The sequence below is a fragment of the Narcine bancroftii genome, chromosome 4 (genome assembly GCF_036971445.1).
Source record: "Narcine bancroftii isolate sNarBan1 chromosome 4, sNarBan1.hap1, whole genome shotgun sequence".
Taxonomy (NCBI): domain Eukaryota; kingdom Metazoa; phylum Chordata; class Chondrichthyes; order Torpediniformes; family Narcinidae; genus Narcine; species Narcine bancroftii.
The window spans coordinates 99,457,500-99,479,030 of record NC_091472.1 but is presented as its reverse complement, the minus strand read 5'-3'; the positions used below and the strand labels follow the sequence as shown (position 1 = coordinate 99,479,030).

Here is a 21,531-nt window from a genome sequence, read left to right as displayed (position 1 = left end):
CGAGTGGATTCGCAAATCCAAATGGAGAGGGGAGATGTGGTTGTCCGACAAGGGATAAAGGGCAACTCAGGAGGGGAAGGGGAGATTGGGGATAAAGAAGATAGAAATAGGAGAATAAGGAAAATGTTGGATGTTGTAGGAATGTTGTCTGGTAAAGAGTTGAAAATAAGAAAACAGAAATGGAAAAGGAGGAAAGGTAATGATGGAAAAACGGAAAGAGAAGATAAACAAAATATAAAATGGCTACGCTGAACTATATGACTCTAAATATTAATGGAATACATAACCAAATTAAAAGGAAGAAACTACTAAATTTACTGAAAAAGGAAAAAATAGATATAGCATTTGTCCAAGAAACACACTTAACTGAATTGGAGCACAAGAAATTAAAGAGAGATTGGGTAGGACATGTAACAGCAGCATCGTATAATTCAAAAGCAAGAGGAGTGGCTATATTAATTAGCAAAAATGTGCCATTTAAAATAGAAGAGGAAATAATAGATCCAGCAGGGAGATATGTTATGATAAAATGTCAGATATATTCAGAGCTTTGGAATCTACTTAATATATATTCACCTAACGAAGAAGATCAAAAGTTTATGCAAGATATCTTTTTGAAGGTAGCTAATACGCAAGGGAACATACTAATAGGAGGGGATTTCAATCTGAATTTGGATCCAAATATGGATAAAACGGGGAAAAAAATTAACAGGAAGAACAAAGTAACCAAATTTATAATTAAATCAATGCAAGAAATGAAACTTGTGGACATATGGAGGAAACAAAACCCAAAAGAAAAGGAATACTCATACTACTTGACTAGACATAAAACATACTCAAGGATAGACCTATTCCTGATATCAGCCCACAAACAAGGGAGAGTTAGGAAAACGGAATATAAAGCTAGACTATTATCGGACCACTCACCCCTGTTATTGGCAATAGAGCTAGAAGACATCCCTCCAAGAATGTATAGATGGAGATTAAACCCCATGCTACTTAAAAGACAGGATTTTAGAGAATTTATTGAAAAACAATTAAAAATGTACTTTGAAGTAAATACGGAATCAGTGGAAGATAAGTTTATACTATGGGACGCAATGAAAGCATTCATTAGAGGGCAAATAATAAGTTATGCAACCAAGATGAAGAAGGACTATAATCAGGAAACAGAGCAGTTGGAAAGGGAAATAATAAACATAGAAAAAAAATTAGCAATAAAGGAAGATACAACCAAAAGAAGAGAATTGGCGGATAAAAAAATAAAATATGAAACATTACAAACATATAAGGTGGAGAAGAATATAATGAAGACAAAACAGAAATATTATGAACTAGGGGAAAAAACACACAAAATCCTAGCATGGCAGCTTAAGACAGAGCAAACTAAGAAAATGGTATTGGCAACAAGGAAAAAAGACAAACAAATTACATATAATCCAAAAGAAATTAAGGAAAACTTCAGAGAATTCTATGAACAATTATACCGAACCGAAAACGAAGGGAAAGAAGGGAAAATAGATGAATTTTTGACTAAAATTGAACTACCAAAACTACAAATAGAGGAACAAAATAAATTAACAGAACCATTTGGAACAGTAGAAATACAAGAGATAATAAAAAATTTACCAAATAATAAGACACCAGGAGAGGATGGACTCCCAATAGAATTCTACAAAACATTTAAAGACCTAATAATACCGCCCCTCCTGGATGTAATCAACCAGATTGATGAGACACAAAACTTACCAGATTCATGTAAAACAGCAATAATTACAGTGATACTAAAACAAGGGAAAGATCCATTCTCACCAGCATCATATAGACCAATATCTCTGCTAAACACAGATTATAAGATAATAGCTAAACTACTAGCGAACAGATTAGCAGAACAGGTACCGAAAATGGTAAATTTAGACCAAACTGGATTTATCAAAAAAAGACGCACAACAGACAATATTTGTAAATTTATTAACTTAATTCATGCAGTAGAAGGAAATAAAGCACCGGCAGTAGCAGTTGCTTTAGACGCAGAGAAGGCCTTCGACAGAGTAGAATGGAATTACTTGTTCAAAGTATTGCAAAAATTCAGTTTACCGGAGAAGTATATTAATTGGATTAAAGCATTATATAAGGGACCGTTAGCGAAAGTGACAGTAAATGGACATGTATCAAAGCAATTTAACTTAAGCAGGTCAACGCGGCAGGGATGCCCACTATCACCATTATTGTTTGCGCTAGCTATAGAACCACTAGCAGAATCGATAAGAAGAGATAATAATATAAAAGGAATAAAAATAAAAGACAGGGAATATAAAATCAGTCTGTTTGCGGATGATGTGATAGTGTACTTAACAGAACCAGAACTATCAATAAAAGAACTATATAAGAAATTGAAGGAATATGGAGAAGTGTCGGGATACAAGATAAACGTAAATAAAAGTGAAGCAATGCCTATGAATAACGCGGATTTCTCAAAATTTAAGGAGGAATCCCCATTCAGATGGCAAACGCAGGCAATAAGATACCTAGGTGTGCAAATAAACAAAAATCTAGGCCAATTATATAAACTCAATTACAATCCACTAATGAAAAAATTACAGGACGATTTAGAGCATTGGAAAGAGCTACCACTAACACTGATAGGAAGGATAAACTGTATTAAAATGAACATTTTTCCAAGGATACTATACTTATTTCAGGCATTGCCAATACAACTGACAGAAAAATTCTTCAAAGAGTTAAAGAAAATAATAAGGAGATTTTTATGGAGAGGGGGGAAACCGAGGATAGCACTAGACAAATTAACAGAATGGTATAAACAAGGAGGCTTACAATTGCCAAACTTCAAAAATTATTATAGAGCCGCACAATTAAGGTACCTATCAGATTTTTATCAAACAAGGGAAAAACCAGACTGGACGAGACTAGAATTAGATAAAATAGGGGAAAAGATACCTGAACACATATTATATAAATGGGACGAAAAATTGGTACAACATAGAACTTCTCCAGTATTACACCATCTCCTCAATATATGGAAGAAGATTCATGTAGAAAGAAATAAAATAATTTACCAAATACCAAAACTAATATTGACGCAAAATAAGCTACTCCCTTTTACAATAGACAACCTTGCCTTTAGAAAATGGGAAAAAAAAGGGATTAAAAGAATAGAAAATTGTTTTTCAGGAAGTAGATTCTTATCCTTTGAACAAATGAGAGATAAGTACAATATAACGGGAGATACAGCGCTGGCATATTACCAACTGAGATCCTACTTGAAAGATAAATTAGGAAGCAACTTGAGTTTACCAGAGGGAAGTAACCTTGAATATGTGATTACAGATACAATGTTAATCAAAAGATTTATAAAAAATATGTATATTAAACTGCAAGAAAAGGAAAATGAGGAAACAAATGGTAAAACTAAACAAAAATGGGAACAAGATTTAAATATAAAGATAAAAAAGGAAACATGGGAGAAGTTATGCTCTGGAACGATGAGAAATACAATAAATACGAGGCTGCGTATGATACAATATAATTGGTTACACAGACTATACATTACACCGCAAAAGTTAAATAAATGGGACCCAACAGTATCTGATAGATGTTTTCGATGTAAAAAAGAAAGGGGAACAACAATTCATGCAATCTGGACATGTGAGAGAGTAGAAAAATTTTGGGATGATCTCAACCAGATATTAAATAAAATAACAGAAAACAATATACCAAAGAATCCAGAGATCTTTCTCCTAAGTAACATAAAAAATAAAGAATTTGGAATTGACTTGGACGATGCACAAAAAAGATTTGTTAAGATAGCCCTAGCCGTAGCAAAAAAATGTATTATGTCAACCTGGAAATTGGAAGATAATTTGAAAATACAACAATGGTATATAGAAATGAATAAATGTATTCCATTAGAAAAAATAACATATAGTTTAAGAAATAATATTGAAATATTCGAACAAGTATGGGAGCCTTACATTAAATACAATAGCGAAAACCTACCGGGAACAAACATTACCTAAGTTGATGGAAGGAGAAGAAAAGAAAAGAATGGACTCAGTAGAATTTCTGGTGTATTTTTGTTGAATGACAACATTGTCTAACTGAATTAATGCAACCTAGATTATATAACTAAAATGGATGAGAGGGGGGGGATGGGGGGGGTGGCTTGGGAGGAGGGAGGGGGGAGGGAGAAAAAGTCACTGTAAATGTGTGGAAAAGAAAAAGTGTATATCATGGCTATTGTGATTTATGGTGTGAAAAATAAAAAATTTAAAAAAACAAAAAAAAAACTTAATGATCTGTTGGAACAACAGTTTAAAACTGATTTCCCTGAATGTCTCAAAGATATTCAAGAACCTTCGGAAGAGGACAAACAGTTTCTGGATTTAGTTTCAAATTCTGTTAAACATGTTTATGGTCATTACTGTATAGCATTACCTTTGAAGAAAAGGGAAATTTGTATGCCAGACAATAAAATAATTTCAGAACAGCACATGCTGAATTTGAAGAGAAATTCTTCCTTTCATTTGGAATATACCAATGTCATGTCGGATATGATAACCAAGGGTTATGTAGAAAAGGTAACAGAAGATATCTTGGAATGTAAAGATGGTAGAAAATGGTATTTATCTTATCATGGAGTTAATCCACAAAAGAAAAAAACGATGCCTAGTATTTGATTGTGGAGCATCATTTCAAGGAGTTTCACTTTTACAAAGTCCAGACTAAACCAGTACTTTAATAAGCATTCTGATAAGATTTTGTTAAGAGCCTATTGTAATTGCTGCAGATATTCAAGCAATGTTTCATCAAGTAAAAGTACCATCAGACAATCATGATTTTCTACGATTGTTATGGTAGATTACAGTAAAGACATGATTGGATACAGAATGACAGTTCATTTATTTGGAGCAACTTCATCATCAAGTTGTGCAAATTTTACTCCCAGGAAATGTGCTGAAGATAATGAAGAGCAATTTAGTTCTCAAACTATAAACATCATCAGAAATAATTTCTACATTGATGTAAGTCTTACTTCAGTAGTTTCAGTAAAAGAAGCAATAGATCTTTATCATGAGCTAAAAGAGATCTGTAATAAAGGAGGTTATTTCTTTACAAAATGGATTAGCAACAGTCAAGATGTGTTGGCTGTTATTCCTGAGGGAGAAAGAGCAAAGGAGATAAAACATCTTGACTTGGATTGTGACGTTCTACCTGTCGAAAGAATTCTATGAGTGCAATGGTGTGTTCAATCTGATGTTTACAAATTCAAAATTGTTTTGAAAGAACAGCCTTTAACAAGAAGAGGTATTCTTTTGATTGTAAGCTTGATATGATCCTTTGGGAATATTGGCACCAGTAGTATGAATAGCCAATAAAATTTGGCAGAAGACAATTTGAATCAGATGAAAATATACCAGATTTCATCACACAAGATTGGATGAATTGGATTAAGAGTCTTAAAATGTTAGAAAGTTGAAGTCAACATTTGCTTAATTACACCATAACCAGCAAAGGTTGTTATGGTACTGTCAGTTATTTACTACTGTGAAATAACCAAGAGTGAATACATTGTGGATTTGTAATGGGAAAAGCCAGTCACCATACCTCGACTGAAATTGACTGCCACTACTATGGTGAGGAAAATGGACACTGTTTTAAGAAAAGAATTACAGATGGAGTTAGCAGATTCTATGTTTTGGTCTGATAGTACATCAGTGCTTAAATACATCAATAACAAAACTATGATGTTTCGTACCTTTGTGGTTAACAGAATTAATGAGATCAAGAAGGTTTTGTATGTTAATCAATGGAGATATGTTAAAACAGTGGATGATCCAGCTGATGTGGCTTCATGAGGATCAAAGGTTCAAGCTTTTCTGAAAAGAGCCAACACTTAGGCGTTCAGTCCTCATTTTCTTTTGCAATCTCAAGAAGAATGGCCTCAAAATCTAGAAGAGTTAAAAGAATTTTCAATGGAAGATCCAGAAATCCAAAACACTAATGTGAATACTATTCAAATATCTACTGAGAAAGATCCGATTATTCAATTAATTTGCTATTATTCTTCATAGTTCATTTGAAAAAAAGCAGTAGCATGGATTCTTAGATTAAAAACTATGTTTTTACCACATATCAAGAAAGAGAATCTAAAGTCTCAAAAGAGCTGTTACCTACAGTTGATGAATTGGTGAATGCTGAATTGGAGACAATTTGTTTTTGTCAGAGAAAAGCATTTGATAATGAGATATCAAAATTGAAGAAGAATATGAATGTTACAAAAACAAGTCGTGTTTACAAGGTTAATCCTATTCTTGTAAATGACATATTAAGAGTAGGAGGAAGATTGGAAAAAGCAATAATGCTAGAAGAAGTGGAACATCCAATTATATTAGCTAAGGAATTTCAAATTTCTGAATTGATTATTCAACATATACATGAGAAAACAGGTCACGGTGGTTGTAATCACGTGTTATCAGAACTGCGCCAGAAATATTGGATACTTGGTGCTTCAACATTGATCAAAAGAATTATATCAAAATGTGTTACTTGTCGACATACAAATGCTTAACCTAGACAACAACAAATGGCAGATTTGACACAAGACAGAATTTCGCCTGATGAGCCCCCATTTACATACGTGAGAGTTGATTATTTTGGCCCTTTGCAAGTAAAACACAGAACAAGTGTTGAAAAATGATGCAGAGTTATTTTTACCTGTTTGACTACAAGGACAATTCACATTGAGGTAGCATCATCGCTTGATACAGACTCTTTTATCAATGTTCTTCGATGTTTTATCACCAGACGTGGTCAAGGAAAGGAATTACATTCTGATAATGGATCTAACTTTACAGGAGCTCAATTAGAATTACAAAATGCAATTCAAAATTGGAATCAACATCAAATTCATGATGCATTACTTCAGAAAGAAATTAATTGGATATTTAACCCACCCACAGCATAACATTATGAAAGTGTGTGGGAAAGAATGATTAGATCAATCAAGAAAATTCTTAATTCAAATTTGAATAGTCAAATACTGAATTATGACAATCTTCAGACAGTATTGTGTGAAATCAAAGATATTTTAAATAATCGTCCAATCATGAAAATTTCTTTCGATTCAAATGACATCGAGGCTCTTACACCAAATCATCTCTTACTTCTTTAATCTAAAATTTTAATGCCTCTGAATCAATTTAAGAAAGAAGATATTTATGCGAGATGCAGATGGAGATAAGTCCAGTTTATTGTGGATTTATTTTGGAAAAGATGGATTAGAGAATATCTTTCATTATTACACAAAAGACAAAAATGGTTTAAAGCTAAACACAATTTTGTATACGAAGACATTGTAATTATCATTCATGGTTCTGCACCAAGAACTTCTTGGTTGCTGGGGAGAATCATGGAAACAGTTCTGGACAAGAAAGGTTTCATTTGGCAAGTGCAGATTAAAACCAAGACTGGTTACTTTAATTGACCTATTACTAAAATATGTATTTTACAAGAAGCAGAAAGATTTGATTTCTAATTTTATATTTACTTTTGTATCTGTAATAGTAATTATTATATATTAGTCATTAATAATGATGATTAGGGGCCAGAATGTAAAGGTTAAAACCTTGTGTTTTTACTTCTTAGTTAATTTTGTGACTATCCCATTAAGAAAGATTGTTGATTGATGTGTTACCATAGTTACTATGTTGAAATATCTGGGCATATGGACAGCTTGCTTTCGTTCTTCAAAGAACCATGGAGGAGACATAAGCATTGAAGTACTTTCACTTGAATTCATCTTACTTCATCTTATTTTGTTTACTTCTTTTATATTTGTTTCAAGTTTTTTTTTTCACACTATAAACCATATTGACCAAGATACATATAGACATTTTTTCTCTTGAATATATACAGTGTCATTTTCTCCCCCTTTTTCCCCCCTCCCTTCCCTCTCTCCCTCACCCCCTTCCCATTTATTTGAAGTTCAATCTATAAGATACATTAAACCCATTAAACAATGTTGTCACTTAATAAAAATAAACAAGAAATTTTACTGAGTCAGTTCATTTCGTTGTCTTCTCCTTCTGTCATTTTAGGTGGTGGAAGTCCATGGTAGGATTTCTCTACTGTATTTCATGTATGGCTCCCATATTTGTTCGAATATTGTGATGTTATTTCTTAAATTATATGTTATTTTTTTCTAATGGAATACATTTATTCATTTCTATATACCATTGTTGTATTCTCAAGTTGTCTTCTAATTTCCAGGTTGACATAATACATTTTTTTTGCTACAGCTAGGGCTATCATAACAAATCTTTTTTGTGCTCCATCCAAATCGAGTCCAAATTCTTTATTTCTTATATTACTTAGGAGGAAGATCTCTGGGTTTTTTGGTATATTGCTTTTTGTGATTTTATTTAATATCTGGTTTAGATCTTCCCAAAATTTTTTCACTTTCTCACATGTCCAAATTGCATGAATTGTTGTTCCCGTTTCCTTTTTACAGCAAAAACATCTGTCTGATACTGTTGGGTCCCATTTATTTAACTTTTGAGGTGTGATGTATAGCCTGTGTATCCAGTTATATTGTATCATGCATAACCTCGTGTTTATTGTATTTCTCATAGTTCCGGAGCATAGCTTTTCCCATGTTTCATTCTTTATCTTTATGTTTAGATCTTGTTCCCATTTTTGTTTAGGTTTATCGTTTGTTTCCTCGTTCTCCTTTTCTTGCAGTTTGATGTAGATGTTTGTTATAAATTTTTTAATTATCATTGTGTCTGTAATCACATATTCAAAATTGCTTCCTTCTGGTAACCTCAGACTGTTTCCCAATTTGTCCTTCAAGTAGGTTTTCAGTTGGTGGTATGCAAACATTGTATCGTGAGTTATATTATATTTATCCTTCATTTGGTCAAAGGATAATAATTTATTTCCCGAAAAACAATTTTCTATTCTTTTGATCTCTTTTCTCTCCCATTCTCTGAAGGAAAGGTTATCTATTGTGAAAGGGATTAGTTGATTTTGCGTCAATATTAATTTTGATAGTTGGTAATTTGTTTTATTCCTTTCTACGTGAATCTTCTTCCAAATGTTGAGCAGTTGGTGCAATACTGGTGAATTCCTATGTTGCACCAATTTTTCATCCCATTTATATAGTATATGTTCAGGTATCTTCTCCCCTATTTTATCTAGATTCTAATCTGGTCCAATCTGGTTTTTCCCTTTTTTGATAAAAATCTGATAGGTATCTTAATTGTGCGGCTCTATAATAATTCTTAAAATTTGGCAGTTGTAAGCCTCCTTGTTGTACCATTCTGTTAATTTATCTAGTGCTATCCTCGGTTTCCCCCCTTTCCATAAGAATTTCCTTATTATTTTCTTTAGCTCCTTGAAGAATTTCTCTGTTGGGTGAAATGGTAATGACTGAAATAGGTATTGTATCCTTGGGAAGATGTTCATTTTAATACAGTTTATCCTTCCTATCAGTGTTAGTGGTAAGTCTTTCCAATGCTCTAAGTCGTCTTGTAATTTTTTCATTGATGGATGATAATTTAGTTTATATAGATGGCCAAGATTTTTATTTAGTTGTATACCTAGGTATCGCATTGCTTGTGTTTGCCATCTAAATGGTGATTCTTTCTTAAACTTTGTGAAATCCGCATTATTCATTGGCATTGCTTCACTTTTATTTGCGTTGATCTTGTACCCTGATACTTCTCCATATTCCTTCAATTTCCTATGTAATTCTTTTATTGATATTTCTGGTTCTGTTAAGTATATTATAACATCATCTGCAAATAGACTGATTTTAAATTCCTTCTCTTTTATTTTTATCCCTCTTATTTTATTTTCTGTTCTTATCAGTTCTGTTAGTGGTTCTATAGCTAACGCGAACAGTGAGGGAGATATATTTGTTTCAAGTTGAATATTGTTATTATTATAAAGAATGTTTATCCATCGTTATGAAAATCTCAATGCAAAGTTATGCAAAATGTTTAATCGTTATCAACAAATTAAAGCTACTTACAGCTGAAAATATAGAATTTGGGGTTTATTGGATATAAAATAGTAATTCTGAATATTGTCGCCTACGTTTCTGTGAAGATGACATGTTTTGAAACTGGGAATTACGATCGACTGGAAAGTGTCATCTACAGTGAATATATGCTTAATGCTCAAAGGCGCAGTATGACTGCACTTACTAAGAAAGCCTTGAGTTCTACTTTGGTTGTAAAATTGGTGACCAAGACAAACCCTGGGCATCTCACATTTGTTGTACAACAAGTGCAGTCAACCTTGGAGTTTGGCTCAGAGATACTCGGAAGTCAATGTCATTTGCAGTCCCAATGATATGGCGAGAAGAGAAAGATCAAGTGACGGACTTTGTTACTTCTGTCTGACCAATATATTTGGCTTCTCTGCTAAAAATATGAAATCTATTGAATCCCCAATCTGCCTTCAGCTGCGAGACCAGTGCCTCATGATGACAGTTTCCCAGTTCTGAACCACCAGAAAAGGTGAAGGATTTCACTATTTGAGACAGATGTTTCCAAGAATAACTGGTGCCAAGATTAAGGAAGGCATTTTTGTTGGTCCACAAATCAGATACATTATCAATGACAGGCAGTTTGATAATTTGCCTGTGAGGCCAGAGGAAATGGCATGGAAGCTATTTAAAGGGGTTGAGAATTTTCTTGGCAACTACATCCAGCTGATTGACCACGTAGCTTCAAATATACAAAACTATGAAATGCCACAGGTCATTGAAAATTCATTTTCTGCATTCACACTTCTTCCCTGCTGATCTTAGTGCAGTCAGTGACGAACATGGTGAAATATTTCACTAGGACGTTGTGACTATGGAAAAGTGGTATCAGGACAATTGGAATCCATCAGTCCTGGCTGATTATTGCTGTACTCTGACACGAGAGCCGTCAGATGCTGAGTACAATTGAAAATTAGCAGCAAAATATTTATAGGTCAGCACGCAATGTATCGACATTGTTATGCGATTAAACATGCTAAATTCAATAAAAGTTAATTTAATGTTTCTCCACATTCCTACGTGGTACAGTAAATCTGAAATTATCTTTGTGTTCTGGTTAAAATTGTTTATCATAACCCCATTTTTTTCAGGAAGCAAACCTTTTGAGAAACATTGTTGTCCAGTGTTATTGATACAATAGGTTAATATGATGCTTTATTTGTCAGGCAGATGATACATGTGCGTAAAAACGTGAGCCATCAGATCCAAGGTCAGTTTCTTTCCCCCTGTCATCATACTCTTGAATAGGCCTTTCCTTGATACCCTTTTACTGTTTTAACTGAACTTTTATATAGACCCTGCATTCTTTGACCGACTGTAATATCACAACACCCTGCACTTTTATTTTTATTATTGTAGTACCTGCTGTACATGAATTGACATGTCTTGTAGCATGCAAAACAAATAATGACACATTGTTATTTTGTATTTTATTATATTATATGATTATTCTTCTTCTTTGGCTTGGTTTCGCGGACGAAGATTTATGGAGGGGTAAATGTCCACGTCAGCTGCAGGCTCGTTTGTGGCTGACAAGTCCGATGCGGGACAGGCAGACATGGTTGCAGCAGTTGCAGGGGAAAATTGGTTGGTTGGGGTTGGGTGTTGGGTTTTTTCTCCTTTGTCTTTTGTCAGTGAGGTGGGCTCTGCGGTCTTCTTCAAAGGAGGTTGCTGCCCGCCGAACTGTGAGGCGCCAAGATGCACGGTTTGAGGCGAGATCAGCCCTCTGGTGGTGGTCAATGTGGCAGGCACCAAGAGATTTCTTTAGGCAGTCCTTGTACTCTTCTTTGGTGCACCTCTGACACGATGGCCAGTGGAGAGCTTGCCATTGCATGTGTGTGCATCATGGTCCAGAGAAACCCTGTTTCATTTGGTTGACAGTAAGATGATAATAAACTTATTAACTTGAACTTGCTATTTAATCCGTGACCTGGTCGGTATTTATAGGTTGGTCCATTTGGGATGGGTATTGGCCAATGATCAAAGTGGTCCAGTAGATATTTTTAAAATTTAGAGATAAAGCATTGTAACAGCAGCCCAAATACACCCATGTGACCAATTAACCTTCTACCCTGGGGTTAATTAAGAAGTCGGGGAGAGCTCAAGCAGTCTGGATCAGTAAAAGCACCTCCAAGACCATCACACTGAGCACGTGGACTCCCAGGGCAGCGGGTTTAGTCCACTGCTGTTCACTTTGCTGACCCATGACTGTGCAACTAAACACAACTCAAACCACATCATCAAGTTCATTGATGGACACGACCCTGGTGGGCCTTATTAGTAAGAATGAGGAGTTGGCATATAGAGATGAGGTGCAGTCACTAATGGACTGGTGCAGAGCCAAGAACCTGTCTCTGAACATTAATAAAACAAAAGAAATTATTGTCGAGTTCAGGAGGGCCTGGGGGTGGGGTGTCCAAGCTCCAGTGACCATTGACAGCTCCACCATTGAGGTCGTCAAGAGTATCAAGTTCCCTGATGGAGAATCTCAACTGGTCCCTTAACACCAGCTCCATAGTCAAGAAAGTCCAGCAACGCCTCTACTTCCTGAAAAGGCTGAGGAAAGTTCAACCTCACTACATTCTACAGAGGCTGTATCGAGAGCATCTTGTGCAACTGCATCACCACCTGGTTTGAAAGCTGTTCCACCTTGGACTGCAAGATCCTGCAGAGGATAGTGAAATCAGCGGAAAAGGTAATTGGGAGCTCTCCCTTCCTACCATGGAGGACATTTACACCACTGAATGCAGGCGAAAGGCAATAAACATTGTGAAAGACTCCACATACCCCTCTCAAAAACTGTTCTCCCTTCTGCCATCTGGTAGGAGGTACCGTAGCACTTCGGCCTTTACATCCAGATTTTCCCCCCAAGCCATCAGGCTCCTGAATTCCCAGAACACATGTGGATAGTGAACCGTGGACTTTTAGTGTATATGCCTTAACATTTTAAGTGTTTAACTTCTATTCTAACTTATATTTATGTAAATATGCTCCGTGGTCCTGAAGAAAGGCTATCTCGTCTTTACCGTGTGAGCATGGTATAAATGATAAATAAAGGTGACTTGGCTTGAAGTCTGCAGATGCTGGAGAACTGGAACAATCCACGGAGGTGCTGGAGAATTCAGCAGGTCAGGCAGCGACAGAAAGCAATAGGCAATTGGTGACTATCCTGTGCTACCGACCAACTCCATCCATCTTTGAACATAGGAGGAATCTGGAGCATCCATAGGAAACCCACGTGGACACAGGGGGAACATACAACTCCTTACAGTCAGTGACGAATTTGAGCCCAGGTTGCTGGTGCACTCACCGTTATGTTAACTGTGCAGCTCAATGCTGCCATATTATACATGTAAAGGACATTGATCTGGGTGAGATGGACAAGACCACTGTGTATTGTTATGACAAGACTACTCAAGCAGGCAGAACTATTGTTGTAAATACACAAGCGAGCTGGAGAAAGATGTAAACCAACATTTCAGGCCTGAGCCCTTCGTCAAGGCACATGGATGTCAGAAAAATAGAGGGTTGGGAAGGACAAGGTTGTTGTAGAGGAGGTTTGCAAAGGTCAGCACAACATTGTGGGCTGAAGGGTCTGTACTGTGCTGTAATATTCTATGTTATATTTAATTCACAAAGCATATGTTGCAGACAGCTCTCGTTTATTGAGCCTGTTTCTCCCATGGGAGATGTGTGGGTTTAAAAATCATTCTCTTCTATTTCTAGGTTCCATTCATGGATTTTCACTGTGTTAAACAGCCCTGTTAATATTTTGTCCCTGTTGACAGACTTTCCAGGAAACTGTCACTGAAGGATAACACTCCAGGTCCTGCTGTTCTCTCACATCAGACAGAAGCTGTACGCCATTATTTACAGTGGCAATTTCAATAACTGGCGAGGAAGTGAGCAGAGAGATTTCCATTGATTAATGTTTGTATAAATCTCTGGTGACAGAACCTTTTGTACATAAACTCCGGTGGCAGCAACTGGCAGAGCGGCATCTGGATCCTTGACAAAGAGAAGTAGTCAGCACCAGGGGTGATCGGAGGAAGTGAACTGAATCTCTCCCTCACATGGAAGGGCTGTTTAATCCCTGACTGCTGGTGAGGGAGGAGGTGAAGGGACAGGTGTTGTCCCTCCTTTAGCTGATGAGGAAAATGCCCAGGGATGGGTGGAGAGCAATTAGTGACCCAGGTCACTGTGGAAGGCAGCAAGTGGTGAGGAGGGGCTGATGTGATTTACCGTCTAAAAGTGTGATTACCAAACTTTCCAGTGTCAGGTAAGCTGCTCTATCACACATTCCTTTTTCTCTCCACCTGGTGTGCACAGGTTCTTTTGGACCCCCTGTTTTGTTCCTCTCCTCCACCTGGTTCCATCTGCTTATCTGACAAATACTTACCGAGTTTCCTGTGCCCCTCCTTACTAGGTCCACCTGTTCATCATTCCCCCTCATTTGGTTCCACTAATCACCTTTCAACCTCTGCCTCTACCTTCATCTTCCACTCCTTCTTCTTGTCCCCATAGAATACCACAGCTCAAAGACAAGCCCTTCAGCCCATCTAGTCTCCGCTAAACTATTATTCTGCCGAATCCCACTGTCCTGCACCCAGACCATATCCTCCATTCTGAATCCATCCATATACCTGTCCAATTTTTTCTTAAATGCCAAAATTGAGCCTATATTTAATATTTCAGCTTGCAGTTCATCCCACACTCCCACCACTCTCTGTGAGAAGAAGTTTCCACTAAAATTCCCTTTAAACTATTCCCCTTTCATCCTTAACCCATGTCCTCTAGTTTTTATCTCTCCTAACTTCAATGGAAAAAGTCTGCTTGCATTTAGTTTATCTATGTCCATCATAATTTTATATACCTCTGTCAAATCTTCCCTCATTTTTCTACGCTTGAGGGAATAAAGTCCTAACTTGTTTAACTTTCCCTGTAACTCAGGAAACATCCATCTGCCCTGTTTCTCTCTCCTTATCTGTCTCTACCTGTCACCCATCTGCCACTTTCTCCCAAGGTCACCAACTTTGCTTCATCCGCCCATCAATCCCTGGTTCCACCTACTGCCTATCAGCCCCAGTCTCACCCTTCCCCTTCACTTCATACTGATTATCTCTCTTCTGCACACCTGACTCAAAATGTCAACTATCCTTTTGCCTCCACGCATGCCGCCCAACCTGCGGAGTTGTGATTGCAGTTTATTATTTGCTCCAGGGTGTACGTTACCATCTGAGGTGAGAATGTGAAGTTGTTGTTATGATGGCATCAGATATGACCTTACTGAATGATGGAGGGGAGTGACCATCTCCTGCACCCAATGTGTTTAACTTTTATTTTTTTTCTATTTAGAGATACAGCATGGTTACAGACCCTTACATTCCACAAACACACACATGACCCATTAACCATCTAACTTCATACTTGTTTGTAAAACTAGGGCCATTTCCTTGAAGCCTTTCCCATGAAAGCTCTTTACTCTCCTATTTTACTAAGATGGCAATGTTCTGGAAGCCAAACCATACTTTTATTCAAGAACAGAAAGGCACCCTTTGGTTCACAATGAATTGTCTGGTTCAACTCAGATTTAGCTTAGGGATGTATTTAAACCCTGGAGACTATTTCCCTTAAACTGTTACCCCCCCAACTATCTCCTCACTTACTTCAAGTCAATACCATTGGTCTTGACTAACAACATTGGAGCCTAAATGCCTTCTGATTTGGCTGCCAAAATGGTGGATGCTCACATTGCACATTCCCAAGGTATACAAGAGTTAGGTAATGTAGGATAGAGTGCTACCACCAGGAGAAGTCAGAGATGGAGTGTGTAGCATCTGGGGAATGTTGCATCTTGGGTCAATTCTAGATGGATGCCTCCACACGAGATCAAGCCTGTGTATGTTTTGTCTTTAGAGCTGGTTGTTTAGTTAATAAATCTAGAACCAAAGATTATTGTAGTAAAAGAAGCATCACAGGAGTGGAAGAAATATCCAGCAGTGAAAGAAACAGCCAATTTCTGCTGAGCACAGGAGTGAAAGGGAAAAAAAACAGGCATATAGTGTGCATAGTGAATAACAGTCAATATCAGCAGTGAAAATATGGAGAGCTGTAAAATGGACTGGAAATGTTGGCCATGAGTGGAGGCTGGTTAAACAAAGCTTTATGCTGTGTCTGCAAGCCATTGAAATCGATAGTGAACTGGATACATGGAAGATTGCACTGCTACTTACCATGGCAGGACCTCAAGTACTAGAGGTTTTCAGCCAATTTGTTTTTGCCGAGGCAGAAGAACAGAGCAAATTCTTTTTTTTATTTTAAATTTTTTATTTTTCACACCATAAGCCACATTGACCAAGATACATACATTTTCCTTTTCAAATATATACAGTGTCGCTTTCTCCCCCCCCCTTCCCATCCCACCCTCCCTACCTCCCCTCCCATTCATTTAAAGTACAGAATCTAAGATACATTAAACCAGTCAAACAATGTTGTCACTCAATAAAAATAAACAAGAAATTCCACTGAGTCAATTCTTTTCATTTCCTTCTCCTTCTGTTATTTTAGGTGGTAGATGTCCCCGGTAGGTTTTCTCTATTGTGTTTCATGTATGGCTCCCATATTTGTTCGAATATTTCAATATTATTTCTTAAACTATATGTTATTTTTTCTAATGGAATACATTTATTCATTTCTATATACCATTGTTGTATTCTCAAGTTATCTTCTAATTTCCAGGCTGACATAATACATTTTTTTGCTACAGCTAGTGCTATCATAACAAATCTTTTTTGTGCACCATCCAAATCAAGTCCAAATTCTTTGTTTTTTTATGTTACTTAGGAGGAAGATCTCTGGGTTTTTTGGTATATTGCTTTCTGTAATTTTATTTAATATCTGGTTTAGATCTTCCCAAAATTTTTCCACATGTCCAGAATGCATGAATTGTTGTTTCCATTTCTTTTTTACAACGAAAACATCTGTCAGATACTGTTGGGTCCCATTTATTTAACTTTTGAGGTGTAATGTATAGCCTGTGTATCCAGTTATATTGTATCATACGTAACCTCGTGTTTATTGTATTTCTCATAGTTCCAGAGCATAACTTCTCCCATGTTTCCTTCTTTATCTTTATGTTTAAATCTTGTTCCCATTTTTGTTTAGTTTTACCATTTGTTTCCTCAGCCTTGCAGTTTAATATACATGTTTGTTATAAATTTTTTGATTATCATTGTATCTGTAATCACATATTCAAAATTACTTCCCTCTGGTAACCTCAGACTGCTTCCCAATTTGTCCTTCAAGTAGGATCTCAGCTGGTAGTATGCCAACACTGTATCTTGAGTTATATTATATTTATCCTTCATTTGATCAAGGGATAGTAATTTATTTCCTGAAAAACAATTTTCTATTCTTTTGATCCCTTTTCTCTCCCATTCTCTAAAGGAAAGGTTATCTATTGTAAAAGGGATTAACTGATTTTGCGTCAGTATTAGTTTTGGTAATTGGTAATTTGTTTTATTCCTTTCTACATGAATCTTCTTCCAAATATTGAGCAGATGATGTAATACTAGAGAATTCCTACGTTGTACCAATTTTTCATCCCATTTATATAATATATGTTCAGGTATCTTCTCCCCTATTTTATCTAGTTCTAATCTAATCCAATCTGGCTTTTCCCTTGTTTGATAAAAATCTGATAGGTATCTTAATTGTGTGGCTCTATAATAATTTTTAAAGTTTGGCAATTGTAAGCCTCCTTGTTTATACCATTCTGTTAATTTATCTAGTGCTATCCTCAGTTTCCCCCCTTTCCATAAAAATTTCCTGATTATTTTCTTTAACTCCTTGAAGAATTTCTCTGTCAAGTCTATTGGCAATGCCTGAAATAGGTATTGTATCCTTGGGAAAATATTCATTTTAATACAGTTTATCCTTCATATTAGTATTAGTGATAAGTCTTTCCAATGCTCTAAGTCGTCCTGTAATTTTTCCATTAGTGGATAATAATTGAGTTTATATAGATGGCCAAGGTTTTTATTTATTTGTATACCTAGGTATCTTATTGCTTCATTTGCCATCTGAATGGTGATTCTTTCTTAAATTTTGAGAAATCCACATTATTCATTGGCATTGCTTCACTTTTATTTGCGTTAATCTTGTAACCCGACACTTCTCCATATTCCTTCAATTTCTTATGTAATTCTTTTATTGATAATTCTGGTTCTGTTAAGTATACTATAATGTCATCTGCAAATAAACTGATTTTATATTCCTTGTCTTTTATTTTTATCCCTTTTATTTTCTTTTCTGTTCTTATCAATTCTGCTAGTGGTTGTATAGCTAACGCGAACAATAAGGGTGATAGTGGACATCCCTGCCTTGTTGATCTGCTTAAGTTAAATTGCTTTGATATATATCCATTTACTGTCACTTTCACCAATGGCCCCTTATATAATTCTTTAATCCAATTAATATACTTCTCTGGTAAACTGAATTTTGGTAATACTTTGAATAAATAATTCCATTCTACTCTGTCAAAGGCCTTCTCTGCGTCTAAGGCAACTGCTATTGTTGGCGCTTTACTCCCTTCTACTGCATGAATTAAGTTAATAAATTTACAAATATTGTCTGTTGTTCATCTTTTTTTACTAAATCCAGTTTGGTATAGATTTACTATTTTAGGTACATAGTTGGCTAATCTGTTTGCTAATAGTTTAGCTATTATCTTATAATTTGTGTTAAGTAAAGATATTGGTCTATATGATGCTGGTGCGAGTGGATCTTTCCCTGTCTTTGGTATTACTGTAATTATTGCTGTTTTACATGAATCTGGTAAGCTTTGTGTTTTGTCAATCTGGTTGATTACTTCCAGGAGGGGAGGAATTAATAAATCTTTAAATGTTTTATAGAATTCTATTGGGAATCAATCCTTTCCTGGTGTTTTATTATTTGGTAGTTTTTTTATTATCTCTTGTATTTCTACTATTTCAAATGGTTCTGTTAATTTATTTTGTTCCTCTATTTGTAATTTTGGTAGTTCAATTTTAGTTAAAAATTCATCTATTTTGTCTTCTTTCCCTTCGTTTTCAGTTTGGTATAATTGTTCATAGAATTCTCTGAAGTTTTCATTAATCTCCGTTGGATTATATGTGATTTGTTTGTCTTTTTTCCTTGATGCCAATACCATTCTCTTAGTTTGTTCTGTCTTAAGCTGCCACGCTAGAATTTTGTGCGTTTTTTCTCATAATATTTCTGTTTTGTCTTCATTATGTTCTTCTTCACCTTATATGTTTGTAGTGTTTCATATTTTATTTTTTTATCTGCCAATTCTCTTCTTTTAGTTGTATCTTCCTTCATTGCTAATTCTTTTTCTATATTTACTATTTCCCTTTCCAACTGCTCTGTTTCCTGATTGTAGTCCTTCTTCATCTTGGTTACATAACTTATTATTTGCCCTCTGATGAACGCTTTCATTGCGACCCATAGTATAAACTTATCTTTCACTGATTCCGTATTTATTTCAAAGTACATTTTAATTTGTCTTTCAATGAATTCTCTAAAATCCTGCCTTTTAAGTAGCATGGAGTTTAATCTCCATCTATACATTCTTGGAGGGATGTCTTCTAACTCTATTGTCAATATCAAGGGTGAATGGTCCGATAATATTCTAGCTTTATATTCTGTTTTTCTTACTCTGTCTTGCATACGAGCTGATAACAAAAATAGGTCTATTCTTTTTTTTTCTTATTTATGCATTTTATTGATTTTTCTCCTCTCTCTCTCTCTCTCTATTGCACAGTCAGTTTGTTTATATTTCTTTAGGTGTTTACATGTGTATACTGTGTACAGTTTTTTTTTGGCATGAAAAATTCTGTGGTTATTCTGCCTCGACCGCAGGATAAAGAATCTCAGGGTTGTATGTAATGTCGTGTGTGTACTCTAACAATAGATCTGAAATCTGAATCTGTACAGTATGTTGGCAAGTTGGTCTCGCAGCTCTGCCCTTTCCAAAAATCACCATAGACCTTTGCTTTCCAAGCATTTAACCTTGTGGATCTTTGCCTAACGCTGTTTTTTTTTAAATTTTTATTTTTCACACCATAAATCACATTAGCCATGATACACACTTTTTCCTTATCACACATATACAGTGACATTTTCTCCCCCCCTCCTCCCTCCTCCCAACCCACCCCCCCCCACCCCCTCTCCCATCCATTTAAGGTATACAATCTAGGATACATTAAACCAGTCAGACAATGTTGTCACTCAACAAAGAAAAAAAACACCAGAAATTCTACTGAGTCCATTCATTTCTTTCCTTCTCCTTCCATCAACTTAGGTAATGATTGTCCCCGGTAGGTTTTCGCTATTGTATTTAATGTAAGGCTCCCATATTTGTTCAAATATTTCAATATTATTTCTTAAACTATATGTTATTTTTTCTAATGGAATACATTTATTCATTTCTATATACCATTGTTGTATTTTCAAATTATCTTCCAATTTCCAGGTTTACATAATACATTTTTTTGCTACTGCTAGAGCTATCTTAACAAATCTTTTTTGTGCATCCTCCAAATCAATTCCAAATTCTTTGTTTTTTATGTTACTTAGGAGAAAGATCTCTGGATTCTTTGGTATATTGTTTTCTGTTATTTTATTTAATATCTGGTTGAGATCTTCCCAAAATTTTTCTACTTTCTCACATGTCCAGATTGCATGAATTGTTGTTCCCATTTCTTTTTTACCTCGAAAACATCTATCAGATACTGTTGGGTCCCATTTATTTAACTTTTGAGGTGTAATGTATAGTCTGTGTATCCAGTTATATTGTATCATACGTAGCCTCGTATTTATTGTATTTCTCATCGTTCCAGAACATAATTTCTCCCATGTTTCCTTTTTTATCTTTATATTTAAATCTTGTTCCCATTTTTGCTTAGTTTTACCATTTGTTTCCTCATTCTCCTTTTCTTACAGTTTAATATACATATTTGTTATAAATCTTTTGATTATCATTGTATCTGTAATCACATATTCAAGGTTACTTGCCTCTGGCAAACTCAAACTGCTTCCTAATTTATCCTTCAAGTAGGATCTCAATTGGTAATATGCCAGCGCTGTATCTCCAGTTATATTGTACTTATCTTTCATTTGTTCAAAGGATAAGAATCTATTTCCTGAAAAACAATTTTCTATTCTTTTAATCCCTTTTTTTTCCCATTCTCTAAAGGAAAGGTTATCTATTGTAAAAGGGAGTAACTTGTTTTGCGTCAATATTAGTTTTGGTAATTGATAATTTGTTTTATTTCTTTCTACATGAATCTTCTTCCAAATATTGAGCAGATGATGTAATACTGGAGAACTTCTATGTTGTACCAATTTTTCATCCCATTTATATAATATGTGTTCAGGTATCTTTTCCCCTATTTTATCTAATTCTAATCTCGTCCATT

At 35.4% G+C, this 21,531-nt stretch overlaps 1 long non-coding RNA gene across 2 annotated transcripts in view; it reads right to left on the bottom strand.

Annotated features, from left to right (window-relative positions):
- Positions 1 to 5,862: 5,862 nt before the first annotated feature.
- Positions 5,863 to 21,531, bottom strand: part of LOC138759906 (uncharacterized) — a 34,202-nt gene continuing 18,533 nt past the window's right edge. Inside the window, exon 3 of one of the 2 annotated variants that reach the window (XR_011355213.1) lies at positions 5,863 to 5,969. This is a non-coding gene — a long non-coding RNA (uncharacterized lncRNA). Of the gene's footprint in view, positions 5,970 to 13,749; positions 14,081 to 21,531 lie in introns of those variants that run through there. The other variant, XR_011355212.1, reaches the window with a different exon arrangement.